General features: G+C 44.7%; 1 long non-coding RNA gene across 3 annotated transcripts in view; it reads right to left on the reverse strand.

Moving 5' to 3' along the window:
* Nucleotides 1-24,677, reverse strand: part of LOC143785988 (uncharacterized) — a 208,300-nt gene that overhangs the window by 116,265 nt on the left and 67,358 nt on the right. Inside the window, exon 4 of one of the 3 annotated variants that reach the window (XR_013218185.1) lies at nucleotides 6,245-6,688. The exons of the other annotated variants lie outside the window; for them this stretch is intronic. This is a non-coding gene — a long non-coding RNA (uncharacterized LOC143785988). Of the gene's footprint in view, nucleotides 1-6,244; nucleotides 6,689-24,677 lie in introns of those variants that run through there. 3 annotated transcript variants of the gene reach the window in all.

Here is a 24,677-nt window from a genome sequence, read left to right on the forward strand (position 1 = left end):
ATCCAGCCACCTTGTACAGCGGTAATGCTGCATGTGTGCAAGGTGGCTCAGAAACGTATTCTCCTCGCACATGTGGAACTGAAAACACGTCTGAAATGTGTCCTCTGTGTGACCATTTAACCGTCCCGGTGGTGTGACTTTCCTTTGTAATGACACGCTGCAACCCCCTTGGTAGCGCTGCCCGTCTTCTGGCATCATTGTTTGGCTGGCTGCGCCTCTGCGGCCGCCCTGACCCACACAACGCCCCTCGGTGTCTTATTTATTGGGACTGCGAGGGTGTGATTCATGGGCAGGATCAGTGCATCAGTTCGCCTGTCCCTCCTCTCCTTCCGCCTTCTTCGGACTGTGCGGCTTCATGGCCGTGGCATGCGATAAGGGATCAGATGACGCCGCACAGTCTGAAGCGGGTGTAAGGACCCGAGTGTGAGAGGCGAACATATGTGCTGCGCCAGGCCCTGAATCCCAGCCCCGCAGTGTTTTAACAATGTTAAGACACTGCGGGGCTGGGATTCATGGGCATCGCGAACCGCACCGGCCGACATTACATGATGCCAGAAGATGGGCAGCGCTAACGGCGCTAGGCCAGGGGATAACACGACAGCGCAGACTCCTGTACAGCAAATAACAACGCTCGGGAGGCTGCACCCAGCACCAAGGTGGGATTCTTGACACCTGTGCTGCGTCTCATTACAAAGGGAACTCTCGCCTCCATTACACAGTTTGACTGTATAAAGGGCTAAATGTTATACGTGTTCCATTCAGCGTGTGCAAGGAGAAAAATTACAAGAGCAACCTTTGACTTGCGCAGCACTGCTGCTGCATAAGCTGTGGCTCTTCTACTTTGTAACCCCTGAGGGGGGGTTAAAGGTGACTTTTGAAATCGGTTCAATTAGGCTTCGGCCTACACTCTGCTCCACCTGCAGAGCCCGGGCTCCAACAACGCTAGTTGCTGTCCGGAAGTGCTGGCTGCACAGAGCCAAACACCTCGCCAATGTGTCAGTGGGGTCCAGCACCGCCAGCTGTTCCCCTGCTGTGTAGCCGGCAACGTGTCCTGCAAAAGCCACGCAGACACAACACACCCAAAGCTGCCGCCTGTGCAGGCTTCGGCCTACACTCCCCTCCCCCTGCTCCTCCTCCTGCTGTCCCTGGGCTCTAACACACCGCCAGTTGGGGCCCTAGGAAGACAAGCTTGAATAGGTCCCCATCCGGGTTCCAGTACCGTCAGCTGGTTCTCGGCAGTGTCTTTTGCTCTTGTACCTTCTGCTCCCCATCCTGGTTCCAGTACCGTCAGCTGGTTCCGGGCAGAGCCTTTGGCTTAGGTGCCTCCCTCTGGGTATCCGAGTTCCACCAACGTCAGGTGGTCCTTGGTAGTGCTTTCAGGCACGGGTACCTCCTGCTTAGTAACCGGGTTCCAGTAACGTCAGCTGGTCCTCGGTAGTTCCATTGGCTCTTGGACCTTCGGCTACCCATCCGGGTTCCAGTACCGTCAGCTGGTTCTCGGCAGTGTCTTTTGCTCTTGTACCTTCTGCTCCCCATCCTGGTTCCAGTACCGTCAGCTGGTTCCGGGCAGAGCCTTTGGCTTAGGTGCCTCCCTCTGGGTATCCGAGTTCCACCAACGTCAGGTGGTCCTTGGTAGTGCTTTCAGGCACGGGTACCTCCTGCTTAGTAACCGGGTTCCAGTAACGTCAGCTGGTCCTCGGTAGTTCCATTGGCTCTTGGACCTTCGGGTAGCCATCCGAGTTCCAGTTCCATCAGCTGTTTCTCGGCATTTTCTCAGCCTTCTTGTACCTTCTGCTACATTTCCAAGTTCAAGACCCGAAAGACGATGACCCGGAAGACCACCCCTAAGATGATGACGACACCAGAGACGACAACCACCGAGATGACGACGACCCTGGAGACGATGACCCTGAAGACGACCCCGATGACGACGACCCCGATGACGACGACCCCGATGACGACGACCCTGGAGATGACGACCCTGGAGATGACGACGACAACCTGGAAGACCGAGAAGCAGAAGAACAAGAGGCTGCAGAACAAAGAGCAGAAGAACATTAAGCATAAGACTAAATATCAGAGCAAAAGATATTATCTAAATTATAAGCAGAAGAAGACTAAGCAGTGTATGGGGGTGAGTCCGTTCCTCCTCGTGGTGCCCCTGGATAAAGCCTGATGCTGCAGGCCAAACTGAACGCGGACAAATGTAACTGTTTTGTGACAGGCAGAACGGAAGGTGTAATCTTCAAACTTTTATAGATAACAACTACGGGAATGCCTGTCACAAATAAGAATATGATGAAGAAGTTGAATATAAAAAAGATAATAGTTAAATAAAAAGAATATGAACAATGTAAAAAAAAAAATATATATATACGTAGAAAAGAAGAAGATGAATAAGGTGAAGAAGTTGATGTCACAGAAGCTGATGATGAGGATAATGAAGAAGAAAGTGTGGGAGAAGTAAAAAATAGGGTGAAGGGCGTGGAAGTAGTGAAACATCAATATCTGACAAAATAAATAAAAAATTAACATAGTCAAATTCTTTCTAACGCCGAACGTCATAAAAAAATTAAAAATACTGCTATTCTATTTGATTGGGATAAACCCCTGTGCCTTTAATGTCTCCGCCACCTCCCCCAATACATCCTACATTATTCTTAGTTGTTTTCCTTCATGTAGAATTAACCTACAAGGAAAGAAAGGGTTTATTTTAATTCCGATATTTTCGTCCCATTGACTTGCATTGGGATCGGGTATCGGTATCGGATTGGATTCCGATACTGTGACGGTATCGGCCGATACTTTCCGATACCGATACTTTCCGATATCGGAAAGTATCGCTCAACACTACTGGTTAGTCATATTTGACTGCTATTATTTTGAACACAACTGTATATATCTATATATTTTGCCATTTCAAAACATGGCGTCATGCCTTACATTTCCCCAAAAAGGCAGAAAATCTAAATGAGAATATAGCTTGTGTAATTTTAAACCTATTCCCTATAGGTTGTTAACATTCAGCAGTGTTGTAGAATAAATTTTATGAGGATTTGTAAGCACATTTTCATGCATTATAGAACTTGAATGTTCATCTGGGCCCTTAAAGCACAGAAAATACTACAAATACAGCATATATGCTAAATACATTGTTTTACAATACAGTAAAGTCAGCATGAGGTTTTATTAACATGGATCATGTGAATCGACTTGGTCATAAGTAGCGCTTAATGCCATTTCCTAGCAATTCTACATGGTAACTGCTGCTTGGGATATTATTGCTTCAAATCCCATTGCAGCTCATTTATTTCTGCTGGGCAGAACATATTTTATTCGTAGAAAAACATTATTTGTTTTCTTCTTTCATTAACCAGTGCAGGATCCGGCTATTTGACCTCGTTACTATCCAAGCACATTTTTGTGTTTTAGCGTACGTATGCTTTTCACGGCTCAAACAATGCGCTCAACCTTTTCCCCTGGATATTATAAAATTTCCCCAAATAAAAATGATTGAAACAAAAAAAGTTCTCATTCGGATATGCAAATCATTTTTGCCTCTTCTTTTCACAGTACATATGGGTTAATTTATAGGTCACTTTTATGCTCAAGGAACATTTTAAACATATTGTTCCCCATTATGAAGAAATTATTTTTAAATGTATTTCTTTCAATGGGGTGGGGATATAAATACTCAAATCGGAGGTGTCGTTTTTGGTTTGGTTTTTTTTTCTTGCTTTTTTATTTATATTTTCATTTAGTTCACATACAGTGCCCCCAATAGCATCATAAAAGAACTTTGGCCGTGTATTTTAACATAATAATTTCTATTGCAAATTTCCCCTGTAACTTGTTCTGTTATGTTTTTGCCCCAGTTACAGGGGATATTCAGCCCCATCGCAGATATAATAGTGTTTCCTAGGACTCAGAAACTCCTGCTCTTTCTCTAATCCCAGTGATCACATAATAGCTGGGTCTGCAGAAATATCTGACAGACCTTCCCAAATACACAGTGTTTGTTTGGAGCTGTGTATATGCAGCGCCCCAGAGTCCTGGTCGTTGCAGTACTGTGGCTCCGCCGCTAAGGGGGGCTATGGTACGTCTGATGGCACTGAAGGAGTTCATCTGACCAGGTATCACAGACACCAATACATTTCACAGTCGGGCCTCCAGGGGGAGCTAAGGGTACTATTCATTAGGCCACTCCTCACATACTGGTAAAACTGGGGGTCAGGCAGGAAGTTAGGAAGAAAAGCTGACTGGGTTGGAACCAGGCAACACCTGGTGGCAGAGGCTGTTGTGGGGGAAGATTCGGTAGGGTCCCTGTCAGGTTTGGGACCCTGACAGTGGCCTGGCTACCAGAAAGAACGTCACGGGACCGTGCCTGCTCAGCATAGCGGCGGTGCCCAAAGAAAGGATCAGAAGCAAGATATATTGTGCTGAGTGAGAAACGAGATCAAAGCAACAAGGAGAATACCAGTAGGAGTCGTGCTGTAAGACCGAGGCAACATCCTACTGAGGCGCACAGCCGGCGGCCGGAACGCCGAGGAAGTATTTATATATCTAGCTCCAAGCAATACTTCAAACCAACGGCAGGACAGTCAGTCACAGGCGGGCTGTCTCACCTAAATCACCTACGCAGACATAGGGGGCAACTTGTGGAGAGGGGCGACTCTAGGGTCCCGGAAGAGTTCCGAGCCTACCCGTCATACGGGTGCGTCCCAACCATAACACCGGGAGGGACGGATTAGCAGAACATCATCTAATCGAGTTGTGAGGGAACACGAGAAACAGACACAACAGTTGTGGGGACTTTCCGTAAGCACAGCAGGGGAGGACCACAACACATAGCGCTAGCAGGAAGGCACAGATTTCCACCTGCAAAGGGAACTCTGGAGGTGCCATCGGACCGGCCGGACTTGCGCAGCCTGGTGAACCGTATTCCGGACTGAGGACCCAGAGACCTTCAGTAAAGAGGTAAAGAGACTGCAACCTGGTGTCCTCGTTATTTACTGCACCGCACCACCACCACTATCCACATCTATTACTGTACGCCCCTCAGCAGGGTCACGGACCGGGTCTAGCCACCGTGACAACCCCAGAGCAGAGACTCAGAGGCCCGGTACCGGGTACCCCTCGGCCCTGCGGCAGTGGGGGCGCTACATATACAGTGATCATGAATGCAGAGATGGAAATAAAACTGCCTGCCTTCTCTATGGAGAGTTTGGCAGTGTCTGACAGCTGTCTCCTCGCCCTTGCACCTGCATGATCTTAAACAACCACCTTACTCTATTAAATGATATTTAAAAGGTCAGTGCAGAGTAAAGTGTGGACTGCCTGGAGATTAAAAGTTTATGGGTAGTCTGGAAGTGGAAGCATTTGAAGTAAAAAAAATTGCATTATATGTATTATTAACATGCAAAATTAATCTCCAGGCATATCTGTACTGTTTGGAAATAAAAATGGTCTATTAGTGAGTATTATGTAAGTGCAGTAATAACATGAAACAAAGACCCAGAATGTCCAGGATTACTTGGACCACATTAGGTCTAAGTTAATAAAGAAGAAATAAACCCGCAGATATAAAAGTTTAGGAAATCCAAAGCCCCTTCTGTTACATAAGAAGACTTCAGTAGAAATTGTGATTGAAGACGGTCTTTTTTATTTTTCTTCAAATGGCTCTATTCATAAACCTATAGGGTTGGATCAGTCTGCCATATTTTTTTATAGAAAGGATCTTTACAAATATGTTGGCTTAAAAAAAGTATAAAGAATTACTATTATCAGTACTGTGGAAAAAGCTTAAAGGATCTAGATGTAATCCTGCTATATGTATGTCTAAAGGGAAAACATTGTCTTATGTCTACATTATAGAAGAATAGTGTGCAGAACATAATGTTATATATATTTTGGGGAGTATACAGATGTATAAAGATGTAAAAAACACTTTTTATATGAACACTATTGCAGATTCCAACTTGCATTAATCAGAGGCTCTTTAAAATGTTATCTTGTTGATTATCATACTTTGTGATAGAAAACAATGTATATAATTGCATATCTTTGATTGTCCCCAGAAATATTTACTGCAATGACACCCAGTAATTCTGAGAATGACAAATGTCACTTTTGAGAGAAAAAAACCTCCTCATGGAGGCTGCTATTCCTGTTAGTTAGGGGTGACAGCGTTAACTGTAGGGCCAGCCCATAGTTGGGGAAGATTAAAAGTGAGCTATGTGTTAGTTCCTGGTTGAGAGTCAGTTGGAAGTTGATAGTGAACTAGAGAAGATATAGGACTCTCAGAGCTATATTTCGGTGTATGCTGAAGACAGACAGCAGTGCAAGAAGAAGCAAGCCTTACACAACAGACAAGCAACAGGGATGGCAGAATCACTTCTCACCAAGGCAAGTTGGTGAACCTAATAGAAAAGTCTCAAAGTGTAGGTGAGGTGTTAGCCAAGACCTGGAGATCTGTAGCGAATGAATACGGGGGTCAGCCAGGCTGAATGACGTCACTAAGGTGGTAGCTAGAGAGAGCTCCCTTACACTGTTTACACAGAATGCAGTTATGATGCAGTGGCTGCAGTGAAACACATTGACCTGTGTGGTCCTGTACCATGAAGATGGAGATCCTCAGCATAGCCTGCTGTAAACCAGCAACGTTCACCACAAGTTATGTGCTGCTGTCCTGCAAGACAGAAGAAAATATATCCAATAACTGTACCTGCTACTATCTGTATATAGTCCCAACACTTAATAAAAAAAGAGTATATTTTTCTAAGGCTTCTTTAACACTTCCCGGGTCTTTTGCGGGCCGTATTGCCGCAGTTTTCAAGGTCTGCCGCAATAATGGACCGCAAAAAACTTGCGGATCAACGTCTTCTAGGTTCTCAATACTATAGCAAAAGTATTTGGAAAAAAAACGGTGGTCCGCCAAACCGGAAGTGACGGCAACCCAGGAGTTCAGGTACCACAGTGGTATTGCCTTCCTCTCGGGGAGGGTAATGCCATGCATGTAGACTGGAGGGATCGCTTTGGCAGGTAATCTTACATGCAACATTTTCTGACTCCAGGCCAGCTCTAAACCTGGTTTAAGGGAAACTTCCCTATATACATCCTGGTCTGGAGGAGGAGTCAGTTAGTCTGGTGCAGACAAGCAGACAGTTGACAGTTGGTAGCAGACAGTGAAGGAGCACATAAGGACTTAGGAGCTAGAGGAGGTCTGTGACTGGGCTTCTCTAAGCTGAGCGCAGAAACGAGGCACCGGAAGCCCGAGGTCGCGAGGAACTACAGGTCCCACTGCAGAACCGGAGGGCAGGAATCTAAGAGGGACTTGCCCACATAATACCTGAGGTACAGCAGCAATCCGAGTCCGCAGTCACCATAGACAGAGACCCGAAAGAGACAGCTCAAGTTGCCTACCGTGCAGGTACTGTCCCTGGACAGGAAAGAAAGAGGACCTTGTGAGACAACTATAGGCAGCAAGGGACTACAGACCAGCGCATAGTGGAAGGCTCCCAAACTGACCTGTCAAGGGGATTGCCACCTGTCTTCAGGATACCTGCACTCAATCTACACCTGTTGCCGGTACCCTGGACTGAGGCTGCTTAACACCAGTAAACTGGGTAAAGACTGCAATACTGTGTCCTCCATTTATTTGCTGACATTCACCATCCCTGCCAAACACACCGGGATGCATCCTGTTCACACAGGATGCATTATAGTCAGCACTGGTTGGCCCGCCATATGGCGTCAATAATAGGCTTTGCCAGATGCTCTGCATTTCTGTGTGAAAATGCCACATACAGATTATTTGTTTGCACAGGTGTACCAAGCGGCCAATTCCTGATTGTAGGCTGGCTGCCTTATCGGTATTATTGCACCTGTGTATTTGCCATCTTAACTTGGGTCCGCTGCACCTTGGATAGTGCAATTGTTTGGAGGTCTTGGACAGGTAAGCATCTTTGCCTGTGTACTGGTGTTTTTTTGTCAAGAATAGTGGAGGTTTTTCCTCTTATGGCGTTTTTTTAGATTAGGACTGGCAATATGTAAGGACCCTTGACGTGGTTTGCCAGTGTAAGTATTGTGGCCATAATATAAACCAATACCTTACATACATTGTTTTGCATTTGTGCACTTTATATATATTTTTCAGGGTGCAGTTGGGCCCAGATGGCTCTGTAAACTGTGGCCTCTGTTCACACAGGATGCATTATAGTCAGCACTGGTTGGCCCGCCATATGGCATCAATAATAGGCTTTTCCAGATGCTCTGCATTTCTGTGTGAACATGCCACATGCAGGTTATTTGTTTGCACAGGTGTACCAAGCGGCCAATCCCTGATTGTAGGCTGGCTGCCTTATCGGTATTATTGCACCTGTGTATTTGCCTTCTTAACTTGGGTCCACTGCACCTTGGATAGTGCAATTGTTTGGAGGCCTTGGACAGGTAAGCATCTTTGCCTGTGTACTGGTGGTTTTTTGTCAAGAATAGTGGAGGTTTTTCCTCTTATGGTGTTCTTCCAAACACACATGGAGCCCTGGGAACCCCGCTTTACCTGTGGGAAGCGACACCATCTTTGCTGCAGCACCATCGCCGCCAGAGGACCCCTTAAGCAGCGTCGGTCACCTCTGACCAAGAACCACAGGTGGCGTAACGAACTTTCATTATTTCCACAACCCCTTTAAAGACCATCACCTTTACTTGGGCGCCCAGGGCCACGGGCCGGGTCGCTGCCACTGTAACCACCCCTCTAATTGCGCCCGGACCCGGTACCGAGTACCCCACTGCCCTGACCGGCAACTCACACCGCATAAACAACCTTCCGTTATTTTTATGGCCCCATTGATTTTCAATAAGGCCCGTGTCCATAAGCCGTGAAATATATCGAGCAAGCTTGATATTTTTTCATGGTCGTAAATACAGCCCTCACGGCCTTACAGTGTACCGCGCTCCTACGAATTTTTGCAGCCATTTTTGCGGCCCCATAGAAATGAATTGGGGCCACAAAAACAGGCCGAAAAAACACAGCAAGTGTAAGACCAGCCTAAAATTATCTGGCTTAATCTATGAGAATACGAAGGGTCCCCAGCTGCACCATGACACGGCAGAGTTCACCTTGAGAATAATGTTTAAGGTAAAGAACGTTAATGCACACACCTAGTGACCCATTTGTAAGGTGTTTAAGGCTTCCAAAGAAAACCTCTCCCAGGAAAGTTCCTTACATTTACCATACTTTGTGCTAGAAAAACAATGCACACTGCTCAAAAAAATAAAAGGAACATTTAAACAACAGAATATAACTCCAAGTAAATCAAACTTCTGTGAAATCAAACTGTCCACTTAGGAAGCAACACTGTTTGACAATCAATTGCACATGCTGTTGTGCAAATGGAATAGACAATAGATGGAAATTATTGGCAATTATCAAGACACACTCAATAAAGGAGTGGTTCTGCAGGTGGGGACCACAGACCACGTCTCAGTACCAATGCTTTCTGGCTGATGTTTTGGTCACTTTTGAATGTTGGTTGTGCTTTCACACTCATGGTAGCATGAGACGGACTCTACAACCCACACAAGTTGCTCAGGTAGTGCAGCTCATCCAAGATGGCACATCAATGTGAGCTGTGGCAAGAAGGTTTTCTGTGTCTGTCAGCGTAGTGTCCAGAGGCTGGAGGCACTACCAGGAGACAGGCCAGTACACCAGGAGACATGGAGGGGGCTGTAGGAGGGCAACAACCCAGCAGCAGGACTGCTACCTGTTATGATTTTCCCAATGGCAGGGAAATCAAAATAACAACGGACTAGCTCTCGGGTGATGGAAACTAAAGTGACCGTGACCTGAACCTGACACAACACTGGAAGTAGCCGGGGAGTGTTTCCTACGATGCCCTAGACACCACGCGCCAGCCGGAGATCTAACTACCCCTATCAGAGGAATATACAGGCCTGCCTTACCTCCAGAGATGAACCCCAAAAGGAGATAGCAGCCCCCCACAGATATTGACGGTGAGTCAAGAGGAAAAGACACACGCAGGATGAACAGCAGATTTAGCACAGTGAGGTCCGCTTACTAGATAGCAGAAGTACAGGAAAGAGTCACTTCACGGTCAACTTCAAAAACACTACTCAAAAACACCATCCTGAAATTACTTTAAAACTCCAGTGACAACTCATGCCACTGGAGTGGCAATTCCAGTCCACGAGAGCTTCCAGCTACAGAGAGTCACATTGCAAATAGCTGGACAAAAATAGAATAAACTAGAAACAAAATTCAACTTAGCTGAACAGGATCTTGAGGCAGGAGAATGCAACAGAATGCTACTGATACATTGTTAGCCGGCATCAGACCAGCAGCCAAGCAGCCTTAAATAGGAAACTCCCCTAATGGGTGTCAACAGGTGATCAAGGATAGAAGAAGGCAAATAAGTGGCACTACCATAAAACACCACCGGGGGAGCCCACAAACAGAATTCACAACAGTACCCCCCCTTAAGGAGGGGGCACCGAACCCTCACCAGAACCACCAGGGCGATCTGGATGAGCACTATGAAATGCACGAACCAAATCAGGAGCATGAACATCAGATGCTGTCACCCAAGAATTATCCTCCTGACCATAGCCTTTCCACTTAACCAGATACTGAAGTTTCCGTCTGGAAACACGGGAGTCCAAGATCTTTTCCACCACATACTCCAACTCACCCTCAACCAGCACAGGAGCAGGAGGATCAGCAGACCGAACAACCGGCACCTCATACCTCCGCAACAATGACCGATGAAAAACATTATGAATAGTAAAAGATGCTGGGAGGTCCAAACGAAAGGACACAGGATTGAGAACCTCCAGAATCCTATAAGGGCCGATAAACCGAGGCTTAAACTTAGGAGACGAGACCTTCATAGGAACAAATCGAGAAGACAACCAAACCAGGTCCCCAACACAAAGACGAGGACCGACACGCCGATGACGATTAGTGAACTGTTGAGTCTTCTCCTGGGACAACTTCAGATTGTCCACAACCTGTCCCCAAATCTGATGCATTCTATCAACCACAGCATCTACTCCAGGACAATCCGAAGACTCCAATTGACCGGACGAAAAGCGAGGGTGAAACCCTGAATTACAAAAAAATGGAGAAACCAAAGTGGCAGAACTGGCCCGATTGTTAAGGGCAAACTCTGCCAATGGCAAAAAATCAAGCCAATCGTCCTGATCAGCAGACACAAAACACCTCAAGTAAGTCTCCAAGGTCTGATTAGTACGCTCAGTCTGGCCATTAGTCTGAGGATGGAATGCAGACGAAAAAGACAAGTCGATGCCCATCCTGGCACAGAACGCCCGCCAAAAAATAGACACAAACTGAGTACCCCTGTCAGACACTATATTCTCAGGAATACCATGCAAACGCACAACATTCTGAAAAAATAGAGGGACCAGCTCAGAGGAGGAGGGCAATTTGGGCAAAGGTACCAAGTGAACCATCTTGGAAAAACGGTCACACACCACCCAGATGACGGACATCCTACGAGAAACAGGAAGGTCAGAAATAAAGTCCATAGAGATGTGCGTCCAAGGCCTCTTAGGAATAGGCAAGGGCAACAACAACCCGCTGGCCCGGGAACAGCAGGGCTTAGCCCGAGCACAAACATCACAAGACTGCACAAAAATACGTACATCTCGAGACAAGGAAGGCCACCAGAAGGACCTAGACACCAGATCCCTGGTGCCAAAAATTCCAGGATGACCTGCCAACGCGGAAGAGTGAACCTCCGAAATAACTCTACTGGTCCAGTCATCAGGGACAAACAATCTACCAGGCGGACAGCGATCAGGCCTATCCACCTGAAACTCCTGCAAAGAGCGCCGCAGGTCTGGGGAGACAGCTGACAATATCACCCCATCCTTCAGGATGCCAGTAGGTTCGGAATCACCAGGCGAGTCAGGCTCAAAACTCCTAGAGAGGGCATCCGCCCTCACATTCTTAGACCCAGGCAGATATGAAACCACAAAGTTAAATCGAGAGAAAAACAACGACCAGCGCGCCTGTCTAGGATTCAGACGCCTGGCTGACTCAAGATAAATTAGATTTTTGTGGTCAGTCAAGACCACCACCTGGTGTCTAGCACCCTCAAGCCAATGACGCCACTCCTCAAATGCCCACTTCATGGCCAAGAGCTCCCGATTTCCAACATCATAATTTCGCTCAGCGGGCAAAAACTTTCGAGAGAAAAACGCACATGGTCTCATCACTGAGCAGTCAGGACCTTTCTGCGACAAAACTGCACCTGCTCCGATCTCGGAAGCATCTACTTCAACCTGGAACGGGAGCGAAACATCAGGCTGGCGCAACACAGGAGCAGAAGAAAAGCGGCGCTTAAGCTCCCGAAAGGCCTCCACAGCCGCAGAGGACCAATTAGCAACATCAGCACCCTTCTTGGTCAAATCAGTCAAAGGTTTAGCAATGGCAGAAAAACCCGCTATGAATCGGCGATAGAAATGAGCAAATCCCAAGAATTTCTGAAGACTCTTTAGAGAAGTAGGTTGCACCCAATCACAAATAGCCTGAACCTTAACAGGGTCCATCTCCATAGATGAAGGGGAAAAAATATATCCCAAAAAGGAAATTCTCTGAACCCCAAAAATACACTTTGAGCCCTTCACAAATAGAGAATTAGCTCGTAAAACCTGAAAAACTCTCCTGACCTGTTGAACATGAGATTCCCAGTCCTCCGAAAAAATCAAAATATCATCCAAATACACAATCATAAATTTATCCAGATATTCACGGAAAATATCGTGCATAAAGGACTGAAAAACGGAAGGGGCATTCGCGAGACCAAAAGGCATTACCAAATACTCAAAATGGCCTTCAGGCGTATTAAATGCGGTCTTCCACTCATCCCCCTGCTTAATCCGCACCAAATTATACGCACCACGTAGATCGATCTTAGTGAACCACTTCGCCCCCTTTATGTGAGCAAAAAGATCAGTCAGTAAAGGTAACGGATACTGGTATTTAACTGTAATCTTATTCAGAAGTCGATAGTCGATACAAGGTCTCAATGAACCATCCTTTTTACCCACAAAGAAAAACCCTGCCCCCAGTGGAGACAAAGAGGGGCGAATATGACCCCTCTCCAAAGATTCTCTGATATACTCCCGCATAGCAGTATGTTCAGGTACAGACAAATTAAACAAGCGACCCTTAGGAAATTTACTACCGGGAATCAACTCAATAGCGCAGTCACACTCTCTGTGAGGAGGGAGAGAATCAGTTTTAGGTTCCTGAAAGACATCATAAAAATCTGACAGAAATGCTGGGATCTCAGAGGGAGTAAATGAAGAAATGGGAACCAAAGGTGCATCCCCATGAATCCCCTGACATCCCCAGCTCAGCACAGACATTGATCTCCAGTCCAAGACTGGATTATGAATTTGTAACCATGGTAATCCAAGTACTAATACGTCATGTAGATTATATAACACAAGGAAACGAATAATCTCCTGATGGTCTGGGGACAGATGCATAGTCACTTGTGTCCAATATTGTGGTTTATTGCTAGCCAAAGGTGTAGAATCAATACCCTTTAAGGGAATAGAAACCTCCAGAGGCTCTAAATCAAACCCACAACGCTTGGCAAAGGACCAATCCATGAGACTCAGAGCGGCGCCAGAATCCACATAAGCATCCACAGTAACAGATGATAAAGTACAAATCAATGTCACGGACAAAAGAAATTTAGACTGCAAGGTACCCATAGAAAAAGATTTATCAACCTTTTTATCAACCTTCTTTATGCGTTTAGAGCAAGCTGATATAACATGAGCTGGATCTCCACAATAGAAGCACAACCCATTTTTGCGCCTGTAATTCTGTCGTTCGCCTCTAGACAATACACTATCGCATTGCATATGCTCTGGTGCCTTTTCAGAGGTCACCGCCAAATGATGCACAGGTTTTTGCTCAGAAGATACCGCCATATGGTGCACAGGTTTTTGCTCAGAAGATACCGCCATATGGTGCACAGGTTTTTGCTCAAAAGATACCGCCATATGGTGCACAGATTTTTGCTCAGAAGATACCGCCATATGGTGCACAGATTTGCGCTCCCGTAAACGCCGATCAATCTGGATAGCCAATTTCATGGCCTCATTCAGACCTGTAGGCACAGGGAACCCCACCATGACATCCTTCACGGCATCAGAGAGACCTTCTCTGAAATTAGCTGCTAGAGCGCACTCATTCCATTTAGTAAGCACCGACCATTTACGAAATTTTTGGCAGTATATCTCAGCTTCATCTTGCCCTTGAGAAAGAGCTATCAAGGCTTTCTCAGCCAAAATCTCTAAATTAGGTTCTTCATAAAGCAACCCCAAAGCCAGAAAAAACGCATCTACATTTAATAACGCAGGATCCCCTGGCGACAATGCAAATGCCCAACTTTGTGGGTCACCCCGCAATAGAGAAATAACAATTTTAACCTGTTGCGCAGGATCACCAGCAGAGTGAGATTTCAGAGACAAAAACAATTTACAATTCTCTCTGAAATTCAAAAAACGGGATCTGTCTCCGGTAAAAAATTCAGGCATAGGGATCTTAGGTTCAGACATTGGAGCACGTATAACAAAATCTTGTAAGTTCTGGACCTTTGTAGCCAGGTTATTCAGACCTGCAACCAAACTCTGTGGATCCATGATTCAAACAGGTGTAACCAAAGCCATTCAGAGATTAAGAGGAGAGGAAAAAAAAAAAAGGCTGAAGACTGCAGTTTAAGCAAGGAGTACAGATAAGCACTAAGGTGCACTTTCCAAACACAGAAGGAAAAAAAACCTTTTCATATCCTTTCCTGCTTTAGTGCATAGTTTTAACACATGTGGCCGGCCAAACTGTTATGATTTTCCCAATGGCAGGGAAATCAAAATAACAACGGACTAGCTCTCGGGTGATGGAAACTAAAGTGACCGTGACCTGAACCTGACAACACTGGAAGTAGCCGGGGAGTGTTTCCTACGATGCCCTAGACACCACGCGCCAGCCGGAGATCTAACTACCCCTATCAGAGGAATATACAGGCCTGCCTTACCTCCAGAGATGAACCCCAAAAGGAGATAGCAGCCCCCCACAGATATTGACGGTGAGTCAAGAGGAAAAGACACACGCAGGATGAACAGCAGATTTAGCACAGTGAGGTCCGCTTACTAGATAGCAGAAGTACAGGAAAGAGTCACTTCACGGTCAACTTCAAAAACACTACTCAAAAACACCATCCTGAAATTACTTTAAAACTCCAGTGACAACTCATGCCACTGGAGTGGCAATTCCAGTCCACGAGAGCTTCCAGCTACAGAGAGTCACATTGCAAATAGCTGGACAAAAATAGAATAAACTAGAAACAAAATTCAACTTAGCTGAACAGGATCTTGAGGCAGGAGAATGCAACAGAATGCTACTGATACATTGTTAGCCGGCATCAGACCAGCAGCCAAGCAGCCTTAAATAGGAAACTCCCCTAATGGGTGTCAACAGGTGATCAAGGATAGAAGAAGGCAAATAAGTGGCACTACCATAAAACACCACCGGGGGAGCCCACAAACAGAATTCACAACAGCTACCTCTGCCTTTGTGCAAGCAGGAACAGGAGGAGCCCTGCAAAATGACCTCCAGCATGTGTCTGCACAAACGGTTAGAAACCGACTCCATGAGGATGGTCTGAGTGCCCAACGTCCACAGATGGGGGTTGTGCTCACAGCCCAACACCATGCAGGACGCTTGGCATTTGCCACAGAACACCAGGATTGGCAAATTTACCACTGGCGCCCTGTGCTCTTCACAGATGAAAGCAGGTTCACACTGAGGACATGGGACAGACGTGACAGTCTGGAGACGCCGTGGAGAGCGATCTGCCTGCAACATCCTTCAGCATGACCAGTTTGGCAGTGGGTCAGTAACGGTGTGAGGTGGCATTTCTTTGGAGGGCCGCACAACCCTCCATGTGCTCGCCAGAGGTAGCCTGACTGCCAATAGGTACTGAGATGAGATCCTCAGACCCTTTGTGAGACCATATGCTGGTGTGGTTGGCCCTGGGTTCCTCCTAATGCAGGACAATGCCAGACCTCATGTGGCTGGAGTGTCAGCAGTTCCTGCAAGATAAAGGCATTGAAGCTATGGACTGGCCCACTCCTTCCCCAGACCTGAATCCGATTGAACACATCTGGGACATCATGTCTTGCATCATCCACCAATGTCACATTGCACCACAGACTGTCCAGGAGTTGGCGGATGCTTTAGTCCAGGTCTGGGAGGAGATCCCTCAGAAAACCATCCACAGCCTCATCAGGAGCATGCCCAGGCATTGTAGGGAGATCATACAGACACGTGGAGGCCACACACACTACTGAGCATCATTTCCTTGTCTTGAGGCATTTCCACTGAAGTTGGATCAGCCTGTAACTTCATTTTCCACTTTGATTTTGAGCATCATTCGAACTCCAGACCTCCGTGGGATATTAGATGTGATTTACTTTGATAATTTTTAGGTTTTATTGTTCTTAACACATTCCACTATGTAATGAATAAAGATTTACAACTGGAATATTTCATTCAGTGATATCTAGGATGTGAGATTTTAGTGTTCCCTTTATTTTTTTGAGCAGTGTATATAATTGCATATGTTTGATTTTCCCCAGAAATATTGACTGCCATGACCCCTATCAATTCTGAGAATGACAAATGCCACTTTAGATAGAAAAACTGTTCAGGGCCCCATAGTGCTAAACCAGCATTTCTCTCCAGCTCCAACAAAACCCACTCTACTTAGCTTCTCCCAGCTAACTGACAACAGTGAACACAGGGACTGGCTCTAAAACAGCGTTTCCCAAACTCCTGTCCTCAGGGGTCCCCAAACAGATCATGTTTTCAGGATCTCCTTAGTATTGCACAGGCGTGAGAGCCTGTGGCAATTTCTGATGCCTTGATAATAATTCCATCACCTAGGGAAATCCTAAAAACGTGATATTGGGGTCCCCAAGGACTGGAGTTTGGGAAACACTTCTCTAGACCTAGCTAGCCAGGTGCATAAATCAGGACCGCCAGTGTTAGGTTTTAACCCTGTCCTACCTAGCTTATCTACAATATAGGTTTTTCATTTTTAACCAAAATTAGATTTGGTCAAATGTTGTGTGATTTTTACCATTTGCTTAGATTTAGTATAATTGTCAAAAACAAAAAATATTTTAAAAATAAGAAACAAAATTTTAGTTTAATAAATTTAGCATGGAAGTCCCCCAGACTAATTTTCATTTTAAATATACTGGATTTTTTAATCATTTGCATTTAGCACCAATCAGGGATCAAGCTAATTAATTTATGTAAAAAGCCTCCATTATGTGAATTCATTAATGGAGTTCAGGTCATGACAATCAGAAGTTAGTAAAAGGTTCAGGTGCAGAATGATACTTCTAACGTATTATTAGTTAATGTGGGCTTTATGTTAATATTGATATATTATTTGTTAATGCGAGCTTTATGTTAGCATTAATGTGACTTCTCTGCCCCCTGGGTGCGTCAGGTCAAAAAATATTCGTCAGGGAGTATCCTAATTAAAATCAGCAAGATAACAATAAAAAGCCTTGCATACTCCGTTCATACAGAAATGCTCCAAGAATAAACTTTAACATTGTGCTTCTGCATGCCATTTATTCATCTGTAAGGGAAAGTGCTGCCGACTGTAAACACCTGGCCTACCAAAAGGGCCAATCGGCAACTTTCAGTTGTGGGTGCCCTCTCATAATTTTGCTTCATAATATTTTATGATCAAGGTGTCCTATTCTATAATGATCCCTGTAGTGTTGGGTCACTAAATAGATTATGCCTCTACTGTGACAATACTGTGTGCATTATTCTTTTGCTGTAACTTTACTGTGTGCACTAGCCCACTAATGTGACAACACTGTCCCTGTGCATTATGAAAACCAAAATAATCCAAAGCTTTGTGTCCTGAATTTGCTCCTGTAGGTGGTCATGGTGAAGTCAGGCTTCATTCCAAAGTTTGTTTTTTTTCCAATGGTTACTTGTTACATCCTTGTTTGCATCAATGCCTATTTGAAAACAAACAAACAAACAAACAAAAAAACAACATTAAAGCATACAAGACCTCTAAAAATGCAAGAGCTCTAGATGTGTAAAAGCTCACTGGAAATGTCATGAGTTTTATGTGAGGGTAAAATATGCTTAATATTTTTTGTCATGGGCGACTTCGTTCTCCACTTGGCACAAGAAGTCCCATATTTACAAACACAAGGGGGTAGGGGAGAAAAACAAGCATTGGGTCCTTCTCTCCCAAACTATGAGGCTCTATAACCTCTTTGAATACCCATTATTTTTTCATCTTTAAAAATATTAATATCAAGTCTCTGGTCAAGGTGCTTGAGAAAAATGAACTTGTAGACTATCACTTTCCATCAACTTTCTCGTACATAATAATCATGCTGGTGACACATAGAGGGGCATTACGATCGCAGTCACAGAGAGCACGATCGCGCCCATGCTGGAGAGGGGCCCACCGATGCCAGCAGCTATTTTAGCTGGATGTCTGTCACATTCAACTGAATTGTATTGTGGCACAGAGATCCGTCGGGTCCTTGCACTGCAATATACGTTGCTGGCAATACTTTATAACACTGGCTTGAAGAATGAATAAAATGTTGGCCTACTGAAATGTATGTTCAGTAAATGCACTCAAAACTTAGTCAGGGCTCCTTTTGCATCAATTACTGCATCAATGTGGCGTGGCATAAAGGCGATCAGCCTGTAGCACTGCTGAGGTGTTATGGAAGCCCAGGTTGCTTTGATAGCAGCCTTTAGCTCATCTGCATTGTTGGGAATGGTCTCATCTTTCTCTTGACAAAACCCCATAGATTCTCTATGAGGTTAAGGTCAGGTGAGTTTGCTGGCCAATCAAGCACAGTGATACTGTTGTTTCTAAACCAGGTATTGGTACTTTTGGCAGGTGTTTTTGTTAATTATTCTAATTTACTGAGATAGTGACTTTTGGGTTTTCATTGGCTGTAAGCCATAATCATCAACATTAACAGAAATAAACACTTGAAATAGATCACTCTGTTTGGGGTGACTACAGACCATTTCTCTGTTCTCATCCTTTTTGGCTGTTGTTTTGGTCACTTTTGCATTTTGTCATTGCACTCATCACTAGAGGTACTGTACAGTAGCATGAGGAGGTGTCTACAACACACAAGAATTGGTCAGGTATTGCAGCTCATCCAGGATGGCACATTAACGGAAGCTGTGGCAAGATACCACTAGATAGGCCAGTACACCAGGAGATGTGGAGAGGGCCATAGAAGGGCAACAACCCAGCAGCAGGACTGCTACCTCCTCCATTGTGCAAGGAGGAACAGTGCCAGAGCCCTGCAAAATGACCTCACGCAGACCACTAACATCCATGTGTCGGCTCAAACTGTCAGAACCAGACATGAGGGTGATGTGAGGGCCTGAGGTCCACAAATGGGTATTGTGCTTACAGCCCAACACCATACAGGGCCATTGGCATTTGCCAGAGAGCACCAAGATTGGCAGATTCGACATTTGCTCCCTGAGCTCTTTGCGGATGAGATGTCGTGGAGAACGTTCTCCTGTCTGCAACATCCTCCAACGTCCTCCAACAAGACTGGTTTAGCAGTGGGGCAGTAATGGTGTGGGGAGGCATTTCTTTGAATGGCCGCACAGCCCGCCATGTGCTAGCCATAGGTACCCTGACTGCCATTAGGTACAGGGATGAGATCTTCAGACCCATTGTGAGACTATATGAAGATGCACTGAGTCCTGGGTTCCTTCTGATGCATGACAATACTAGGCCTCATTTGGCTGAAGTGTATCAGCAGTTCCTGCATGATGAAAGCATTGATGCTATGGATTGGCCTGCCCATTGCCCAGACATGAATCCAATAGATCATATCTGGGACATCATGCCTCATTCCATCAACCAACAGTTGCACCAAAGGCTGTCCGTCTGTTGACTGATGCTTTAATCCAGGTCTGGGAGGAGATCCCTCAGGAGAACATCCATCCTCTTCAGGACCAAGCCCAGGCGCTGTAGGGAGGTTATACAGGCACGTGGAGGCCACACACACTACTGAGCATCATTTCCTTGTCTTGAGTCATTTCCACTGAAGTTGGATCAGCTTGTAATTTGATTTTCCACTTTGATTTTGAGTATCTTTCCAAATCCAGATCTTCATGGAATATTAGTTTTGATTTTCATCGCTTTTATGTTTTACTTTTCTCAACGCATTAAAATATGCACTGAAGAAAGATTTACAACTGAAATATTTCATTGAGTCATATCCCTTTATTATTTTGAGCAGTATATAGTGCAGCAGTGAGCAGTGTGTGTGTGTGTGTATATATATATATATATATATATATATATATATACACATATATACACACACACACACAGTACAGACCAAAAGTTTGGACACACCTCATTTAAAGTTTTTTCTGTATTTTCATGACTATGAAAATTGTAAATTCACACTCCTCCCATTGACCTTGCAGGTGGCTGTAATCAGCTCTACTTACCCATAAATTGTAGGCTTAGGCTACTTTCACACTATCGTCGTACGACGCACGTCGCAATGCGACGTTGCGACGTACTGACGTAAACTGTGATAGCGCCGCACAACGGTGGCAGCGGATGTAGTTTTACAACGCATCCGCTGCCCCAGTGTGATGTGCGGGGAGGCGGGGCGGAGTCCCGGCAAATCATGCGCGGTCGGAAAAGACGGTCACGACGCACCAAAAAACGTTACATGTAACGTTTTATTGTGGCGACGGTCCGATGCAAAACGACGCAACCGTCGCACGTTGCAACCGTTACTTGCATAACACATTAGGTAATGACCAGGTAGCTGTCATATATAATCCTTACAAAAGAAAGGATATATTTGCCATTCGGGTTTATATTGAAATAGAAAGACCTGTTCAAGTGACAGTCATAGAGAACATGCAGACATTCTCATCTCTGTGGGATAGAGCAGATACATTGTCATCACATCAAAGGCACAATCTCCTAAGTAATGATCGAACTTCACCTAGGGGTGCATTATTTAATAATCTGGCCCAGTATGATCTTTCTTGTTTGACACATATAAGCAACATGAGACATTGTGTCCATAAGGGGTAATGCTTTGACTAATTAGAAAATGCATCTATATTCAGACTGTGGGAAAATCGCACTTATTCTAATTGAAATAGTGCTGTACATTCAACGAGCTATCAGAAGACTGAACCTAAATGAGAAAAACTGGTATGGGATAGGAAAAAGACAGTGCACAGAAAATTGCTTTGCCGTCAACAGCCATATGAGCTGAAGAGGTGCTTTATTGTGTTTTACCTCTAGTAGCCTGGACAGTTTTCACACTTTTACACCTAAATTTAAAAAATCCATGCTAAACTCAAGTCAGGTTTTGTAACTCGATGTTTAATCTTTATTATGGAGAACAAGCAAAAATTGCACAGTCAACATCTTTTTATAGACACATTGTAAAACTGTAGACATACAGGTGCTCCTCACAAAATTAGAATATCGTCAAAAAGTTAATTTCAGTTCTTCAACGCAAAAAGTGAAACTCATATTATATAGAGTCATTACAAACAGAGTGATCTATTTCAAGTGTTTATTTCTGTTAATGTTGATGATTATGGCTTACAGCCAATGAAAACCCAAAACTCATTATCTCAATAAATTAGAATAATTAGCAAATCACACCTGCAAAGGTTTCCTAAGCATTTAAGAAGGTCCCCTAATCTGTTTCAGTAGGCTCCACAATCATGGGGAAGACTGCTGACTTGACAGATGTCCAAAAGGCAGTCATTGACACACTCCACAAGGAGGGTAAGCCACAAAAGGTCATTGCTAAAGAAGCTGGCTGTTCACCAAGTGCTGTATCCAAGCATATTAGTAGAAAGTTGAGTGGATGGAAAAAGTGTGGTAGAAAAAGGTGCACAAGCAACCGGGATAACCACAGCCTTGAAAGGATATAAGGTACCGTCACACTAAGCAACGTCGCAGCGATATAGCCAGCGATGCGACCGAAACGAGATTGCTGGAGCGTCGCTGTTTAGGTCGCTGTAGAGACGTCAAACACACCAACGCCAGAGCGATGCAGGAGCGATCCAGTGACGTAGCGGCAACCAATTTATCGCTGTCGCTGGTTGCTCGCTCCATGTCAAACAGCCAGAGTGTATTGACTTGACACACCCAAAGGGGCGTTGTAGTGTAGCCAGATAGGCTGAGACCCCCAGGATGTGACGCGTCGGCGTCCTGTAATATAAACCGCGACTCTGCAGCGATGCAGAACTTGTATATTTGCAAGCGTTATCGTCCCGTTGCGCCTTTCAGCGTTCACAGTGACACGACGTCACTGACACATATTAACGCCGAGCCATCATCAATAGATTTTGCTGTTCCCTCTCAGGTCGTCGCGGATGAGGGCGTCTCCTTTTTTTAATAAAACACGCCTCTCTATGCTCGTCGCTGTCGCTGCTGGCGTCGCTCCTTTTATGTCAAACACGGCAATACACGGCGACCTAGCGACCAAATAAAGTTCAGACCTTCTAGCAGCGACCAGCAATTTCACAACGGGATCCAGATCGCTGCTGCGTGTCAAATACAGCGATATCGCTACCTAGGACGCTGCAACGTCACAGATCGCTGGCTATATCACTGCGACGTTGCTTAGTGTGACGGTACCCTAAGAGAAAGCCATGCAAAAATTTTGGGGAGATTCACAGGGAGTGGACTGCTGCTGGAGTCATTGCTTCAAGAGCCACCACACACAGACATATCCAGAACATGGGCTACAAGTGTCGCATTCCTTATGCCAAGCCACTCATGACCAATAGACAACGCCAGAAGCGTCTTACCTGGGCCAAGGAGAAAAAGAACTGGACTGTTGCTTAGTGGTCCAAGGTGTTGTTTTCAGATGAAAGTAAATTTTTCATTTCATTTGGAAATCAAGGTCCCAGAGTCTGGAGGAAGAGTGGAGAGGCCACAATCCAAGCTGCTTGAGGTCTAGTGTGAAGTTTCCACAATCAGTGATGGTTTGGGGAGCTATGTCATCTGCTGGTGTAGGTCCACTATGTTTTATCAAGACCAAAGTCAGTGCAGCCGTCTACCAGGAAATTTTAAAGCACTTCATGCTTCCCTCTGCCGACAAGTTTTTTGGAGATGGAAATTTCATTCTCCAGCAGAACTTGGCACCTGTCCACACTGCCAAAAGTACCAATACCTGGTTTTAAAACAACAGTATCACTGTGCTTGATTGGCAGCAAACTCGCCTGACCTTAACCCCATAGAGAATCTATGGGTTATTGTTAAGAGGAAGATGAGACACCAGACCCCACAATGCAGATGAGCTGAAGGCTGCTATCAAAGCAACCTGGGCTTCCATAACACCTCAGCAGTGTCACAGGTTGATCGCCGCCATGCAGTAATTGATGCAAAAGGAGCCCTGACCAAGTATGTTCAGTAAGTGCACTCAATACATTTCAGTACGCCAACGTTATGGATTTTAAAATCATTTTTTAAGCTGGTGTTATAAAGTATTCTAATTTACTGAGATAATGACTTCTGGGTTTTCATTGGCTGTCAGCCATAATCATCAACATTAACAGAAATAAAACACTTGAAATAGATCACTCTGCAATGACTCTATATAATATATGAGTTTCACTTTTGTATAGAAGAAATGAAATAAATTAACTTTTTGATGATATTTTAATTTTGTGAGAAGTACCTGTATATTGGTGATATAAGGCTAATGTTCACAAGTTGCGTTTCTGCTGTGTTTTTTTTTTTCTGCAGGCAAGACCTACTCTCTTGGCAGTAAAAAAAGCTGCTTACAAAAAAGTAAGTTTTACGGCAATTTTTTTTGTGCATGTTGATAAAGTTTAGTGCCCCCCAAAAGACATAATTCAGCTTAACCCCTTCAAGACTTTGGGATTTTTCCGTTTTCCGGAATCATGAAATCAGAGAATTATTGAGAAATTTTAGAGCATAATGTCCTACCCAATGTAAGAAAACATAGTTTCAGTTGAAGATCATGGGTCTTTCAGCCAGACAATGGCCCAGAGCACACATCCAAAAGTACACAGGAATGGTTGAAAAATAAAAAAATGTTTTAAAATGGCCAGGAATGAGTCCTGACCTGAATCCCATTGAAAATCTATGGGGTGAGCTGAAATCTGTCATTGGGAAAAAGAACCCTGCAACTACTTAAGAGCTTGAACAAAGTGCAAATGAAGAGTAAGAGAAAATTCCAGCTGAGAAGTGCAAGAAGCTTATAGATGGCTACAAGAAAAGTTTGGAGGCTGTCATCAATGCCAAAGGGTGTGAAACCAATTATTAATTTGGTGTGCCTTTATTGCTGCACATGCTGTGTATTCTATTTCTTCTTTGAAATTGCAAGATGTAAGTTGAAAAACAAATGTTTCATTGTTGTATTACGGTACTTTGGACCACTAATTAAAAAATCCTGAGGATACAACTTTGGTACATTTCCATTTATTTCTGAAGATATTGTACAGTAAATGAAAAAAATTAAGGGGTGCCAATAACGGTGGGCAGGACTGTACATGCCATGTTTTGGGC

This window comes from Ranitomeya variabilis, chromosome 7, assembly GCF_051348905.1.
Source record: "Ranitomeya variabilis isolate aRanVar5 chromosome 7, aRanVar5.hap1, whole genome shotgun sequence".
Classification (NCBI taxonomy): Eukaryota; Metazoa; Chordata; class Amphibia; order Anura; family Dendrobatidae; genus Ranitomeya; species Ranitomeya variabilis.